This window comes from Leptidea sinapis, chromosome 32 (assembly GCF_905404315.1).
Source record: "Leptidea sinapis chromosome 32, ilLepSina1.1, whole genome shotgun sequence".
Classification (NCBI taxonomy): Eukaryota; Metazoa; Arthropoda; class Insecta; order Lepidoptera; family Pieridae; genus Leptidea; species Leptidea sinapis.
Window position 1 is genome coordinate 6,018,512 of NC_066296.1, and position 18,242 is coordinate 6,036,753.

Genomic DNA, 18,242 nt, shown 5'->3' on the forward strand with positions numbered 1-18,242 from the left:
CTTACATATCCATGACTCGGAAACAAACATTGATATTCATCATAGTACAAACGTTGATTCGAACCCGGGACTCCTAGGTCAGTAGTCAGGATCATTAACCACTAGGCTATATGAATAGTCTTATTTCTGGAGTGTTACCTGTTACCATGAATGACTTTTTAGAGTATTCAAATAAAGAAATGAATATGAAATCTTATATATAAAATTCTCGTGTCACAATGTTAGTTACCTTACTCCTCCGAAACGGCTTACTGATTTTTACCAAATTTTATATATATTCAGTAGGTCTGAGAATGGGCTACTACCTATTTTTCATCCCCCTAAATGTTAAGGGTGGTCCACCCCAAAATTTTTTTTGGACGTAATTTTTTGTTTTTATTTTTTTATGATACATCATTAAAAAATACATACAACCCTAAATTTTCAACCCTCTACGATCAACCCCTATTTTTGTATCGCGATTTTTATATTATTCTGTTTCATCCACAAAACCGCTATAGGGCTGCACGATGGCAATGGATCAATACTTACAATAATTGTAGTTCGATAAATTTGGCAGGTCTGAGAATCGGTTGAATCTACTTTTTACACCCCAAAAATTTTTTTATTACTGTATATAGCAATACAAAGTTTGCTCGGTCAGCTAGTAATTTATATTATTTAAACACGACTCATATATTGGATGCAGCACCTTACTAAATAATTTGTTATGTATATTACAGCCATTCGAAAATACTCTATTTGATTGAAAACAGTGGCCGTTGAGTTTCTTATATGTTCTTCTCACGATCTCTACTTTTTGCGAACATATGGTAAAATCAGTCATTTAAAAGAAATATTTGTAGTGACTATTCAAAAGCGCTTAGTTTAAGCCTAATTGAAAAAAGTTTAATTGACTTTGACTTTGAATATAATATCATTTACAACGGTGGGCCGATAATTTAACACAGCGATAAAAATACTCTGCAAATAATTTAACATTTATTTCCATTTCTGACAAAGTAAAAAAGTAGCACACTTCTTTTCATATACCTACTCTGAGTTTATATCTCTTAGTTTCCGTAATCCATTTCATATAATACAACACGTATTTCAAGAAAGTTCAATAAAGACATAAATCGCGTAACATTTTCTCGCGTTTGCTCTACGCTCATATCAGTTAATATTATATATTTATTGCTTCATATTGGCTATAGCAGCTGTATAGCGCCGTACACGGTTTTCGTCCTTATTGATATTGGCAGACTCCCTTTAGAAAATTTTCCGTGTACCTGGCATATTTTTATATTTTTTTATCAAGGCTTATTATTATAAATGTATACTCACCTAAAACTTTGTTTCATTGAGGTGAACATTCATCATACAGGTAACGCTAAAATGTTCGGTAGATTTAAAAAAAATCGTTCAAAAATCTAAAATGGAACACATATCAATTTATTTTTAAGAAGCGTAACGTTTGTTCATCAGCCGGAAGAGGTCCAATGCTGGATAAAGGCCTCCCCGAAGATATCCACGACGATCGGTCCTGCGCTGCCCTCATCCAACGTATTCCAGCGATCTTGACCAGATCGTCGGTCCATCTTGTGGGGGGCCTACAAACACTGCGTCGGCCATCTGAAACATTGACATAACATAACAGAAATGTAACATTAGGGAAATTATTTTTTAAAACAATGTGGATGTGTAACATTGCGCTGCAAACACTCCTGAAATCTGAACTTCAAATTGGTAAAAACTGCGCGTGGAATAGACTAGAATAGACTAAAACTGCAGAATATTGCTAACAAACACCTGCATCCTCCCAGGCATGACGTATGGTTGTCTACTACTACTAACCAACGATCATCTCAACAAACTAAAATCGTGTCAACATAACATAGAAAGGAGTGTATTAATGATTAAGAAAAGTGATAGAATAAACTTAAAAGAAATAAGAAAAACGGTAAACACTGCAGACGTATCACAAACTATTAGTAGACTCAAATGGCAATTGGCAGGACACCTAATACAAGGCAAACGAGAAGAATGGGCCAAAATAATAACAGAATGGTATCCTACAGAAGGAAAAAGGCAGAGAAGGAGAGCAAGTCATAGATGGAGCGACGATTAAAAAGATGCCGCTGGTATGACGTGGAGCAGATCGTGTCATGACCGAGAACACTGGGAGAGCCTGGGGGAGGCCTATGCGAAAGCAAAACAATCCGTGCCGATGTCTACTGCAAACTAAATGTAAATACAAAACTATCTAAAGATTGTTATTGAAGGCTATTATTATTATTATAATTTTAGATCTTTCATCAAAATGCGACGCAAGGACATGTTAGATAGAGCGAGCTCAACTAACCGCTTGGGAGTTAATAGACCAGGATTACTTTGTACAAAAGTTTAAACTTCATCAATTGTGGAGACATAACAATCTAGAGAGCTTGTATTCATTGTTTGGTAAAAGATGCTTCTAAAGATTGTTGTTGTGATTAATGGCAAAATTAGAAAGGGGAGAAAAAATAAAACGATTTATTAGCTACAAACAAACGTTGTAATCGTGAAAGTTGTGTTGAACATTGGAATTCAAAAAATAAACCATCGTGGCCCTAAGCAATCTAGGATAAATTTCGATACGATCAGTGGTTTAGGCTTGAAAGAGCCTCAAACAAAGAAACATTTTTACTATACAGGGTGGGCCAAAAGAAATCATCCGATGTTGTTTGGCTCTCTTTTTTTTCTAAATGAAATACTTCGATTCTGTTTTTTGATTATGTTTATTTAAACCTTTAGAATTGTAGTGGTCAAATCGAGAATATGATTTCGGCCAAATGGTCGCCGTCACAATTGATTGCCAAACGGGCTCGTTTTATGGCATTTTTCATCATTTCGGCGAGAACTCCGGGCGACAGATTCTCGCACTCCTGTCAAATGTTGTCCTTGAGGGCTTCCAGAGTATCGGGCTTGTTCACGATAACACGGGACTTCAAAAAACCCCACAAAAAAAGTCTGAAACGGTTAAATCGGGCAATCTTGCGGGCCAGTGCAAATTGCCAAAACGAGAGATGAGGCGACCCGGGAACGCCGCCTTCAGAATATCGGTTGTGGCTCGCGCAGTGTGTGCCGTTGCTCCGTCCTGTTGAAACCACATGTCCTGCAGTCCTAATTCGTCCAATTGCGGCAGAAAAAACTCGGTCAACATGGCCCTATAGCGCGCACCGTCCGCTGTTGTCGTTTGTCTAGCGGCGTTCTCGAAAAAAATGGCCCTATGACTCCTCCAGCGTGCACAGCGCACCATGCAGTCGGATTTTCGGTGCCCCTGAAGCGATAGTTTTGCTTGTTCACGTACACGCGGAGGTGGAAATGAGCCTCATCGCTCATTTTGATTTTGGTCGAAAAATCGTCCACTTCTTCAAGATTGAGGATCGCTTGCGTGTTACGCAGGTTACGCAGGTTTGGCGGTCGGTAGGCAGCAGCTGATGCATGGACTGGACTTTGTACGGGAACATGCGCAGGTCTTTGACTAAAATTCGCCTTAGGGACGTCCGGCTGATGGCAAATTGCGTGGCACGTCGTCTGGTCGATTTTTCCGGCGACTGCACGACATCCTCGGCAACAGCGGCGATATTCTCGGCAGAACGGGCGCTCCGGGGCCGCCCACACTTGTCAACGTCTCGTATTTATTTCTTGTATTTATTGTAAAGCCATTGTTTTTTAGTTATGAATTAGTGTAATCACGGCTCACTAGTAGTAGGTCCCAAAACAAATTAAGACGTCGTCGAGTGCCAGAGCCGAATCGGTCCCTATTTACTGGTAGGTCCCAAAAAACAAATTTTAATAAAATAAATTTTTCTGCCGTATTAATAGACTCAGATCAACAAATCCATTAAAAAGTTGCATGTACTTTTAATTTATCTACTCAAATACATTACGGAGGGAAATGAGCCAACGAAATCAGAATATATGTTCTTAAGTTAAATTGTGTTCACGTACCTCTAACTAAACTTAACGTTTTAACCATTCTCATCCAATATCCATGTTATTTGTGTTTAATTACTTCGGAGCTATCTTGTTACAAGTTAAATAAGCGTGCTGTGGCTTAAGTATATTTGTATGTTACTTAGTTTTGTATTGTTTTGCTAAGAACTTGGGTTTATCGCAATTCACGGAATAAATTAAGCTATAATTTAGTATCTTCCTCCCAATTCATTACAAGGCATAAAGGCATTTAATTTATCAAGATTGATTCCTTTAGAATTCATTTTGATATCATGTCTAATATACTAGATACTACTACCGCTTCGAAACAAATAGCGTTCTGAGAGAGAATGAGAGGCGCAAGAAACTATCCCAGCAATCTTTTTTGCGCTCTTTTTAATGAAATTTACGTGGTCATTTACGTCTGCTCTTCATGGCTGATCGACTCGGTTCAACCCGATGTTCTCAGCAAGATATATCAAAAACTCCTCATGATAAACCAATACCACAAGACAAGTAATAGTATAGTAGCGTAACTCAGCGATCTCCTTGCAATTTATACATATGTGTGAGTGGAACGGTAGGGTTGGTACATACAAGAAAATTGACGACGCGGACCGCGCGGTGCAGCTAATTTAACTCGGACAGCGACCAGTCTCGGTGGTGTACGGTGTGGCACTAAATTGTTTTGTCTTCTCAAGATAGAAGAAAGAAAGAAAGAAATATATCTATTTGTAACATAATATAATAGAAAAACATATTTACAAAACAAATAACAAATTGGAGTGTTTGTCACAAATTGGTCACACTTCAGCATAATGCTGATTAGTGTCGCAACCGAATGTGGGACCAAAAAATGACGCCACACACGAATGCCATAAGTAGCGTACGCCTTTCTTATTACACTTCTTACACGTTATATCTTAGATAGCAGGTTCTTCGTTAACCTTACCTCATAGTTCAAGATATTAAACATACAAAAATTTTAACAAGCAAACTAGATTGCACTGGTGTCTATAGTTATAAGATTGCTTAGCGGCCGTGTAAAGAGTGTGTATGTGTGCGTGCGCTTGGCCGCTCTAGTATGAAGTTACAGTACTGTTCTATAACTGTATTGTGCCAATATTTTCTACGTCATAATGTACTGAATGGTTCTCAAGACTGCATTCAGGGACTAGCAATATTTAAAAAGAAAGACTTTGATTTGATTTAATACCTGCTTTAAAACCACGTAAACTATAAGTTTACCAGTGGAAGGCTCCTTTGCATAGGATGCCGGCTAGATTATGGGTACCACAACGGAGCCTATTTCTGCCGTGAAGCAGTTATATGTAAGCATTATTGTCTGAAGGGCGCCGTAGGTAGTGAAATTACTTACTGGGCAAACGAGGCTTAATATCTTATGTCTCAAGGAGATGACACTCTTCACTTGGCGTTGCGTAGATACGTCGCTTCATTGTGTGTCTTCTACCGCTTTTATCACGGGGAGTATTCCGAAGAGCTGATTAATCTGATTCCAGCCAACGAAATCCAGTTTCGCACGAAACGTCACAAGTTAGGATATCATCCTCACTATCTAGATGTGGGGCGGTCTTCCACAGTGCGGTTTTCAAGGAGCTTTCTTCCACGTACTACAAAGCTGTGGCATGAGCTTCCTTGTGGGGTGTTTCCGGGACGATACGACATGCCTTTCCTTCAAAAAAAGCGCGTAAACCTTCCTTTAAGGCCGACAACGCTCCTGTGATTCCTCTGGTGTTGCAAGAGAATGTGGGCGGCGGTGATCACTTAACACCAGGTGACCCGTTCGCTCATTTGTCCTCCTATTCCATAAAAAAAGACGAGCGCAAATGAGGTGCCGGTCAGAATTTTTGTGATTTTCAAGAATCCTGAGAGGTACTTCATTGTAATGGGCAGGGCGTATCAATAACCATCAAATGAACGTCCTGCTCGTCTCATCCCTTATTGTCATAAAAAAAGAATTGCTACTCTTAACGTAAGAATCGAGTTGAAAACAACATAATGCACTCGAGTTATTCCAGTAGCCTCGAAAGTTAACAAGATTAATTTAGTACAAAGGTAAAATTAAATTAAGAGTGGATTCCGTGAGAGCCTTCCCGGACAAGTTTAATCTCACCTTAATCTCTAGCTGACTTGCTCTCCACTATTCCAGTCTACGAAAGAGTGCAGAGGGAAAATATAATATCAACTTATAAGTCGGCAAAATGAGATTAACGAAAGCTTTCAGAATATTATAGTTAAGTTAGTATACACATTTTATGCAATGAATTACTTTACTAGCCAAAAGCATTAGTTAGGGCATGTATATTTATATATATAGGACATTATATATTTAAGAAAATCATTGAAAGCAAATTCTAGAATTTTCAATGTTATTTTATATACTGCTATAGCTATACAAATGATTTGAGTTTTCTTTAGTGCTAATTCCGCCAATATTTGTCTTTAAACAATTCGACACGTGTTTTGCCTCTACACGAGGTATCCTCAGGACGTGTTGTCTCGCAAAAATCTGGCACGAGACAGTCTCACAACAAAACTCAAATCATTTGTATAATTATGGATTTCCGCAAAGTAACGCCTACTTCAACAAATTTACTGCTATAGCGTAAATTCTAATGACATTTATTATTATTAGCTATTATATTTTGTTATACTGTACTTACAAATAATTCGAATATAAAGAAAAACAAAAATATATATTGACATAGATACAGTGCGCCTAGTATACTTTAGTTATTTTCATAGTATTATGTCCGATGGCATATTGTTATGGGGCAGTGCAGCCAATATTTCAGAAGGAAATTCGCGATATTTTTAACCTAGGTGCAATAGAATCATTAAGAGACAAATTAAAAAAATATTTTAATCTGTGTATCAGAGCTCTTTCTGTAAAATAAAAAAAGGGTTTTCCCGGAGATGAAATATGCTGCATCAGTTTCCCCCGAAAACCTCTGTAGTAAACAGTATTTTTTATAGATACAGCCGATTCCGAATTACGCAAATATATATAAGAAAACACGTATATATACAAGAATAGCTCATTTAAATATTTAGGATAATTAAAATATATAAATAGTACTTACATATATATGAGCTTCCCCATAATGAGATTATATATTAGATTATTTCATATAAAAAAGTATTCCGGACTTATATATACTTGCAGACACACAAATGTTTATTGAATAAAGATGTGGAATGTAGCTTCATATAACATTTTTTCTCGAAACACAAACAAAGTGGTGCGAAATTGTGCAATTTAAAATCGCAAGCTCTGAATATAAAGTGAAATAACTTAAGTGACGAGGCGTTCATAATGGCGGAACGTAGGCGACTATGTGCTTATATTAACATATCAGTCGGTGGCAGTAACAATATATTTGATAGCAAATATAAAACTTCTAATGCGATTGCATACACAATAAAAGTTTATTTTAAATCTCGTAGCTTTCTACATAATACCCTTCTACCGTTTTTGTAGTTAAGAACGCAATATATGAGGTAAACATTAAGTGGAACTTCTTTAGAATTTTGTGATTTGAAACTCGATGAAACGAAAAAGCGAGACGATAGAGACACAAACAGTTAAACTTATAGGATTCAGCCGGCGAGAGAATGATATAGGAAGCATTATACAGTGTTTTGGTACTAGGCGATCATAGTTGAAGAAAAGTCTTTCTTTTGTTACATTTTATAATCGACTAAGATTAGGTACTTATTGAAAATTTTCCGTAATATCTATCCCTTTTATCAGTAACGGGATTCAAAATAATTTGAATGATTGTTGTATTATAATTACAACAAGAATTTTTTTATGACATAATATGATGAGATGTGCAAAACCACCACCTGATGATGATTAGTATCTACACGCCATCTCTATTACAATGTAGTAACGTTTAGGATTCTGAATTGAACCCAATATACTGAGCAGCTTCTCTTAATTTGACTCTCATTGTACCAGTAATTTCTTCTTCTTCTTCGTTACACTCTTGGCAGAGCGGTCTTGGTCATCACGAAGTGACATCTTTTGGGGCAGATGTGATTCGCTTAAGACCGCCCACAGCAAACTTAATTTGGTAGTCCTCGTGGCACGCGTTCCCCCTTACCAGCTTCTTCCATTTCATCGTATACCACGAAGAGCGGCTTGAATCAATCCAGTCATATCCGATCCACTTGAATCTTTGGCGTTGCGTAAGATGTTGGTTCTTCACGCTGCACTGTATAACTCCAGCTGAACTCCACCATCGGATATTACGTCAAAAATCGAAATTCCAACCGCATGATGTTGACATCATGATGGAACCAGAAGTTTTGTGAGGAACGTTGCTCCACCAGTTTGCATCACGCGACACTCTTGCCCTTTTGCACCGCCTTTAATAAATTGAGACTTATCACTGTTTTTCTCAAAGTGACGAGGGAAACTGCGATGCTACTCAGATTTTTTTGATATAGCACCCCGGGCTCAGTATTAAGTATCGCGAATATAATCTCGATCAGTGACAACATATAAATGGATATTCACTAACAGCGCATTTTTAACCTTTGAAACACATTTAGCTTCGCACCTGAAACTTTCATACATGCGAAATGTGTGCCTATTGTTATGATTAAAACAGGTGATCTTAGTACTAAATCGAATTATCGACCTTTTCTTATAGGCAAAATATCAAAGACAGCGCTGTACATACCTGTAAAAAAGCTATTCTGTTCATAATGTTCGTTTTATATTTTTCTTATTTTTGTTTAGTTTAGAATAGCTTGTTGGTGTGTCTATAACAAATAAATAAAGTGACTTAACACTCTGTACTGCTTAAGAACATTCAAAATTGTCGAATCTCAATTTTCTGTCATAGTTTCCTGATTTTAAGATGAAAATGTATGGTTTGTCGTAACAGTTGAACTGATTTTGAGAGAACTTTCCATCATTCCATATTAAATCGTGAAGTAAATTCAATTCTATGGTCAAATTGGTAGGTCCTGAAATGAAATCTTCTCGGCCGCTCCTATCAAAATAAGCTAACTGTAACAATGGGAGGGAGGCTCTACACCAGTGGCTCCTTTGCACAGGATGCCGGCTAGATTATGGGTACCACAACGGCGCCTATTTCTGCCGTGAAACAGTAATGTGTAAGCATTACTGTGTTTCGGTCTGAAGGGCGTCGTAGCTAGTGAAATTACTGGGATAAATGAGACTTAACATCTTACGTCTCAAGGTGACGAGCGCAATCGTAGCTCTGCTCAAAATTTTTGGGCTTTTCAAGAATCCGGAGTGGCATTGCATTGTAATCGGCAGGGCGTATCAATTACCATCAGTTGAACGTCCTGCTCGTCTCGTCCCGTATTTTCATAAAAAAAAATAACAATTGCAAATCGAGATGTATGAATAACTCACTCCAAAGCAGTACCTTCGAAACCATATACTTAGTTCACACAAAAAATGTTAAAAAACGTTTGTGTGGCAAATAAATCTCTCTATAGCATAAATGAATTTCTTAATGATACCACAGATTGGGAATGGAGCGTCCGCCCATAGGCTAATATCGTTCAGGAATAAGTTTTATTGAACCATATTACATTGTAATGATATTTTTTTGAAAAAAAAAAGCCCGCTGAGTTTCGTCTGTGACAGATCAGTTTGCGTCGCAATAAAATATTTTAAAAATGGCGTTGTGCATTGTGAAAAAGTGTAAAAACAATAATATAAAAGTATTTGTGGATATATGATTATCTAAGGGAGAAAAAACTGTGTAACTGTTATACCCCGTAACCTCACACACACTAGAATAAAGGTGCTTCACTTGCTTTTATCACGGCGCGGAGTCCTTATTTTTATGAACTTTTCCCCTTTTTGATCTTATGTCCTAATTATATATATTACGGGTAATGCTATAGAGTAAGGTAAGCTTAGATTTACCTAGTGTAAAGAATATGTAATAGTACAAGTACAGAAGTCTCACTAAGCAAAATCAATTAAAGAAATAGGGACTCTGGCGGTCATACACTAAGGTGTAATTCAGATCGCACAGCGCTACTAACCAACATTTTTTTAACCTAGAAGTTGCCTCTCTTTCTATCGCGTGCTACCTCTTCTGAAGACATTAGGGTTGTCTTCTTTACCTAAAATTGTACCTACCTAGTATAAGGTCGATTTATAAAAATAGCTCAGTTTTTTCTGTAATATAAATAGTTATGTAATCGTAATTTAAAATCAATATTCTTTCGTCGTCAAACCTACATTAGTTGCAAATAGTAATGTATGCGTTGGAAGACAGAAAATAAATAGGTAGCTATCATGAATGGTAATTTTATTATAAGAATAATAACTTTAAATTCGTTTGTTTCAGCGTCTTTAGGAACCTTAAATTTTGGATCACCATGCCCTTTAATATGCTTTGCTTTTATTATGTATCTCCATTTTTAAATGATCGGTCGGAACTGTGAATTAGGTGCTGCTCTCTCGTGAGTCCCTACTGGCTGGCCTACTCTGTAGAGGCCGCCGCGCGTACCTATGATTTCGATACCTACACGAGGAGTGAGACACGCCTGCCCGGGTATATTAAGTATGACTCAAGTGTTTTTAGCTTTTTCCTCCTCTTTCATAAAAAAGGGTAACTATTGAGTTTATTTCCAACCTTAGATGATTCTTCCCAACGTTTGCTACTTTTTAAATCGGTGAAAATTATAAAATTATACTTAAATTCACTCGTAAGCTGCTTATGATCTTGAGTAATATTGGATTTGGTTAAAAAATCTTTAGAAACTTCAGTGACTGCGTAAACTGTTATGCGTAATTAGTTGTATATTATATAAATCAATATTATCCTTGGCTCTAGCCCTTGACCATTTTTTGTGAATAAATAAAATATTCGAAGACATAACAATAGAGTTACAACAAGCTGCGTCAGATTCTTGAGAAATCTGGATCGAAATTTCGAAGGGTGTTGAGTGTAATTAATTGTGAGGAAGCAAGTCTCGGGGGGTGAGTGTAACAACGGTGGCACGTTCAATGGAAAAAAGATCGGAGTGAAAATGTATTCGTTTGGATACATGGGGCGCACTAAAAGTTTTACACTTCTAGCTAATCGGAACTATGATTTGATATCAAGTAGGTCTTTGGGTTAACGTTGAAAATCTAAGTGTAGTTCAAGTAGCAAATTGTATAATCCAGAGTTGTGCCCAACCTTGTCGCGTAGAATTAATTTCGTGACCTCATTTCCTTTAATTGTAACCAATATTTTTCGTTGCAGCAACTTTAAGAACGTTTCCATCGAATTTAAATTAAAAATAAATGTTTGTATTCTCAGACCATTCGACATTTTCTTGCATCAAACTTTACAAAGCTATTTGTTACGAGGGTTCCTGAAAGATTTATCATTCCAACTTCAATTGAATTAATTATTTATACAAATTTATGAGGCCCGTCCCTAGCATTATAAGTTGGAGGGAAAATATATTTGTTTGAATACTTTGGATTGAATAACTTACACTAAACCTCTCATAAAAAAAGAAAAATTATTAAATTATCTTATGATTAGAATTAATATTATTTTGCGGCCGATTATTGAATTCAATAACGAGCCAAAGTTAATATTTCAATCCATTTTATGCTCTTGGTTTTTGAATAAACAATGTATGTAAGGATTTGGGATTTTTTAACCGCCTAAAAAAAAGTCGGTGTCAGCCAAGGTTGGTTTGTAATTACATAACATATGTAGTTATAGGTTAGATTGTATAAAAATACGCAATTATTAAGTGCATATTATATCTATTGTTTTGGAATAGTGTTTTTGAAGTCAGTTGTTTCTTGTTTTTTTCTTTTTAAATTATTATTTGTATTAAAGAGGTACATAAAAATCCTATTATATATGGATGGGATTGGAAATGAAGATAGACATATTGTTCAAATATTGAAACGCATATTTAAGATCGATTGACGAATGACTTTAAATGTAGATTCTAAATAATCTTAATAGGATTCGTATCGATTCGTATTAGTGTCTTTATTCTATCTTCTCAATTAACAGACTATATAACATGTCAAAAATCTACCAGACACTTCTTTAAATTAAACGCAGATGAAACCACAGCTAGTCCATAGGAACGCGCGCAGAAACAGATTATTAACTTAAAATGGCTCCCGCTCGTACACGTCCACTTATCTTTATTTCTGTAGCGAAGTAATCATAATGCTAAATCTAATATATACTATTCTCATGTCGCGGTGTTTGTAGTTAAACTCCTCCGAAACGGCCAGACCGATTCTCATGAAAATTTTCATCCCCCTAAATGTTAAGGGTAGTTCACCCTATTTTTTTATATTTTTGACAATGTTTTTAAATTTTATTTTATTATGATTCAGCATTAAAAATTAGACACAACTTCAAATTTTCGCCCTTCTACGATCTAACTATTTTTGTATCGCGAAGCTTATATTATTCTGTTCCATCCACAAATCCGCTATAGGGTTGCAAGATGGCAATCGAATACAATTATTGAAGTACGATAAATTTGGTAGGTTGCATCTACTTTTTATACCCCAAATTTTTTTTTATTACTTTATAATATGGTAATACAACGTTTGCTGGGTCAGCTAGTATTATATAAAAGATCATTGCGACGAGATATCTGACAGATTTGTTTACTTATGGATATGATATAGGGCATTTATTTTCTCAAAATTGATTCCTATACAATTATTTTTGATGTTATTTCTAACGTTACCACCGCTTCAGAAACAAAGGGCACTCTGAGAGAGAAAAAGCGGCACAAGAAACTCGATCAGCATTCTTTTTTTTGCGTTATTTTTAATACAATTTTTATATTTTATTGTACTGTCATTGCTATTGCTATAAAATAATCATAATCTAGTCCCAGGCTGTCCGCTCACTAAGGTATTCAGCTGTGGATTAGAAAGTCATTTATGTTATAGTAACCTTCACCACACAAGCGTTTTTTAATCCTTTTGAATTTCGTTTCTAGAATCTTGTTGTAAGCATATACATCGCCCCACAAAAGCCTTACTAGTCTTACAAAAGACTTAGCCTAGTAGTACTCGTAGGCATAGGATATTATATACCAGTGAGAGGCTCCTTTGCACAGGATGCCGGATTATGGGAACTACAACGGTGCCTATTTCTACCGTGAAGCAGTAATGTGTAAGCATTACTGTGTTTCGGTCTGAAGGGCGCCGTAGCTAGTGAAATTACTGGGCAATGGGACTTAACATCTCAAGGTGACGAGCGCAGTTGTAGTGCCGCTCAGAATTTATGGGGTTTTTCAAGAATCCTAAGCGGCACTGCATTGTAATGGGCAGGGCGTATCAATTACCATCAGCTGGACGTGCAGCCCGTCTCGACCCTTATTTTCATAAAAAAAAACTTCACTGGAAAGTCTTTATTTATAAGCAAAAGCAATAGGCAATTAAAAAAAATAAACAATATGAGATGGCCCAGGATTCTCACGTTACATAGATATTACATTTGTGGTGGGATCAAAGGGAATAGGATCTGTTTGTGTGAGCCTCGGCCAAAAGGGTTTTGCTTACATCAATATTGTTACTGTAATTTTGACAGGTATTTTTAAAAGAGTCTATTTTATATACAATCTGGATATGTTTTACAAAAGATTTAAGTTTTATTTAGTGTCAATTTCGCCAATATTTGTTTTTAAAACAATTCGACACGTGCTTCGCCTCTACACGAGGCATACTCAGGACGTGTTGTCTCGCCAAAATCTGGCACGAGACTCAATGCCAGGTGCCCGAAACACGTGTCGAATTGTTTTGATAACAAATATTGGCGGAATTAACACTAAAGAAAACAAAAATCATTTGTAAAATTATGGATTTCCGCAAAGTAACGCCTAATTCAATAAATTTTCGTGATATGTTTTATTCAATTGTATATAGTTTATTATTGCAAGGTCTATTTAACTTATTAATGTAATAATAATATTACCAATTTGTTAGTAGCCAACTGAAGCCACCTGAGAGTTGAATACGACCTATAAGATTTTTCAACGATACGACACTCGAACGGTTGGTCCAGTGGATAGAAGTGTGGTCGCGGCTTCGAGTTCCGTATCGTTCATAAACATTGTTTTCAAATTTAATTTGTTTAATTAATCCCAGAAGTGAAGGTTATAAAAAATAAAATAAAAAAGCCTTTTATAAATTAATAATTAAGTAAAGCTAAATTTAAAAATTAAAACAAACTTATAATTATTGTTAGTAAACTTAAGCCTAATATTATAAGAACTTAAAAAGAGAATAGTTTTATGTTAGTATTTTTTTTCTATTTCTTAATAATAAATGTTTAATTAGTAGTATGGGCCCCTCTTTGGGTGAAGTAGAAGAAGTGAGGGTTATCACTTTATAAATAACAGATTGTTTACATTTGAAAGAGCGGCCTCTCAAGTCAATTTCCTAATATACAAATATTGGAGTTGAGCTGGTTATCAACTGTAAAGTAGATCCTGTAGATGAAGCCACAACCTCAAAGTTGAACAAGATATACAAGATTTCACAACGATACGTCACTCGAACGGTTGGCTCAGTGGAAGAGCACGGAACGCGAGAGGTTGCGGGTTCCCGCATTATTCATAAATTATGTTTTCCAATTTAATTTGTGTAATAATAATATAACATTCACTAACTTAGTGCTAAGTCCTATTACAGTGTAAAGGTTTTAAAGCTTTCGAAGATTCTATTCTTTTAGTAAATATTATGTTGAATTGAATTATTAAAGAAATTTTCAACTTTTCAAAGTTCAACTTTTACTGTGAGCCTTAATATTTTGTGACTGCGTGTGCGCAGAGGAGAGGAGACGAGAGGAGATGTGAGCTGCGCTTAAAGCAATGCTTACAGGTGTGCGAGACGCGGGGAGAAGGGAGCGAGGAAAGTTGCGCGCGAGTGCGAGCCGCCGGTCTACACGCATTTTCACTCCGCCGCGCCATTTTACTCCTTTCCACAAGCACACAGCCGGTCCGAGGTTCGAGTCTCCTTAGAAGACGCCCTGCAACTGTTGTTGCGTAGTCTTTGCGGCCTCCACGGCTGACGTCCTATGTCACTTTAAAAGCCTTTAGGGCCAAAAGCATAGAGGAGGTTTTTAGTCGGTATGGGGCGTAAATACGTAAACGTATTTTCCTCCTCTCGAAAAAAAAGGCGCGCTACTTTATCGCTCATCGCTGCATAAAATTCTATATACAAATGAGACATCGCTCCTCTCAGCTTGATTCATTTCTACCGAAGCTAAGCGTGTCCGCTTAGAGAGGGATAGAGGGAGAGTTGAAAATAACAAAATATGATTGGTTATCAAAATAAATCTCCTGTCCTCTCCGCTTTGGTGAATACTGGGCTTTATCGTGCTCGCTTATAAGTCATACTCAATAAGTGTAGTAGTAATAGATTTATTAAGGCATATAAGGCATTTATATTCTCAAAATTGATTTCATTAGAATTATTTTCTTTTTTGATGTCAGTTCTAATATACTAGATACTACTACCGCTTCGGAAACAAATGGTGCTCTGAGAGAAAAGAAGTGGCGCAAAAAACTCTCCCAGTATTCTTTTTTTGCGCTCTTTTTAATAAAAATATACAATATTGTACAGTCGCTATAAAATAATCATTATCTAGTCCCAGGCTGTCCGATCACTTAGATATTCAAGTGTGGAGTAATAGGACTTACGACAGAGCCATTTTTTTATAAAACATTAAAATGTATTTATAGATAATGCCTAAACAGTGGCTGGGACTTTAAAAGTGTAGACATTTACCCTTAAAAGCTTTTATGTATCAATTCGTATACACTGTGAATAAGTAAAGGGATTATGCGAGCAATAACTTAAAATGGTATGTTATCAATTTAAAAAAAAAACTCCGAAGAAAGGATCGACTAGGCACCGCAAACATATCGTAAAGACATGAAAACAAATTACATAAGAGAAGCCTGAATCATTTCATTAAACTTTCAAAATTATCAATAGTTAAACGTCCAATTTGATTGTCTATGCTATAAAAACTGAAGGTATGTTAAAGTTATTCGAAGCTCAAAGCAGGAAAATCCTAATTGTTGTGTGCAATTATTAGTTTACGAGAGTTGAAACTGGGAAAGGAATTTCTGCTTTTAACAGTTTATAGTCTGTGGTTTTAGTTGCCATTACTTGTGGAAATACTAAAACTATACCGTTAATAGTGAATCCAAGTTTATAGTTAGCATTTTACGGAAATTATAAGTAAGTATCTATTTTACACTATGCTTTAAAATTATTTATTATATAAATCACACACTTACACACAATGACTCGTGTGTGAGTGATTTTATGTGTATGGGTATGCTTGGGGGTTTGGCAATTATCACTTGATGGCAGAGCGGTTTTGTAGCACAAATATTATTGATAAAATAGAGAGATTTGGCTCTCAGATGACAATGCATCTGTGGTATCTCTGTATGTATTTTTACAGGGTCCGTCTGCACTATCATTCGCTATAACAAACTTACAAGAAAAGAGAATAAATAGTTGCACTCCACTTTTATATATTTCAAAACGATACTGTTATCAATAATATTTGAATTATATCGCTCAATTTTGAAAATGCTTTATCTATATTCGATTGAGTCAAGACTTTGAATGAACGCTGAAAAATGAAGGTAGCTTAACAAACGATGCCCCTGGGCTACGTCAAGTACGATACATTTATAAAACTCTCGCTTTACGACCCTGTCCAACATTTATATGAGGTTATTTAGAATTGTAATTATTATGACGGGTACTCACAGTTCGCCGCACACTCCGCCGCAGTTCCGTCGTGACCACGATTCATGCAATTGGATCGAAATATCGGCATCAAATTAATAAAATATATATCGTGAGTACCCGTCATAATAATTATTGCAATGTTAAAGGTCCGCGATGATAAATGTTATATAGAATGCGTTAAAATGTTACAAAATAATTACTTAAATACAACATTTTAACAGCAGTTTGGGATTAAAAGAAAATTTTAAACTTACCAATAAAGTCATTAAAGGAGATAGAAACGCTTCCATACATTCCTGGGCGCAAGTGATAACAAGATGGAAGTAGCACCATTTAAAAGATAACATTTAAATAATCCGTAATTGAAAATTTTGCAAGATTTGTCAATCTAGGCGCTGAGTAATCGAAGATATAAAAATGAGGTTATGTTTTAAACTATATGTTGACAGCTGATCTATAGTAGGTTTATTAAATGCCTAGCTGCTAAGGATTTATCACATACTTATATTAGCTGGGTACCAACCTTGTTTTTTGTTAGATAAAAAATACCTACCTATCTACTACTGTAACGACATTTTTTGCATTATAATATAAGACAATTGGTAATTAGATAATATAATATAGTATACCTAAATTAAAAGATAGTTTTATTTGCTCAGATAAGAATAATATATACTCATTAGCTCATACCTGAACTGTAAAACAGACTGCTAGAGACAATTACTTTCCTTGGAATTCAATTGGGTAGGTACTAGGTAGTTAACAAGTCGGTAACTCTACGAATACAACAAGAAACGAAGTGACATCTGACAATGACGAAGAAACGAAATGATCTGTCAGACTGTCATTGTCAAAGTGAAGTTAGCGTTGAGGAACAAGGATTTCACTAGTATCGATTTTATATGTAAATCGATTTATTGATAATAAAATAATTGCTCAGTTCTGTTTTTTTCCTGAGAAAATAATATATTTTATTCATAATAATAATTCGAACATAAACAATGCACCTTACTAATATTATTGAAATAATACAACTGGATCTTCATGTTATTTTAATCGATTAAATATTCATTCGATTACTTCATTTTAATCGATTTTCATTATTTTAATGTTTTTTCGGTTTGTAGATTGCAAAATGAGCTAGTTTTTTGTATTTTACATCAGAAAAATATACCCTTTTTTTAAAGTATATTTCAACTTGTTAACCATCAGGCCCAAAAGTCCCATTCTCCTTTATTTAACTACTATGTAAAGACAGTGAAACCTGGATAAGTGAGAAAACACCTGGATAAGAACATGTTTTTATCGTTTAATAGCCTGAAGTCTACTAAGAGAATGTTTCAAATCTTGTTCTCAAATTGTCCTATTCAGCGATAAATTAAAAAAAATTACCTTGTAACGTCATTGTTGGGGGCCATTAAAGCTGAAGATTGGCCCTTAATTGTTATATTTTTTAAACCTTCACACCAAAATGTAGTTTTATGAAGTACATTATTATGTA

General features: G+C 35.6%; 1 long non-coding RNA gene across 1 annotated transcript; it reads right to left on the minus strand.

The window, feature by feature from the left end:
• Positions 1-1,411: 1,411 nt before the first annotated feature.
• On the minus strand, positions 1,412-17,522 carry LOC126974516 (uncharacterized). The gene is made up of 2 exons (XR_007731536.1): positions 17,432-17,522; positions 1,412-1,614 (listed from the first exon to the last, which is right to left on the minus strand). It is a non-coding gene; the product is annotated as an uncharacterized LOC126974516 (long non-coding RNA).
• Positions 17,523-18,242: the final 720 nt, after the last annotated feature.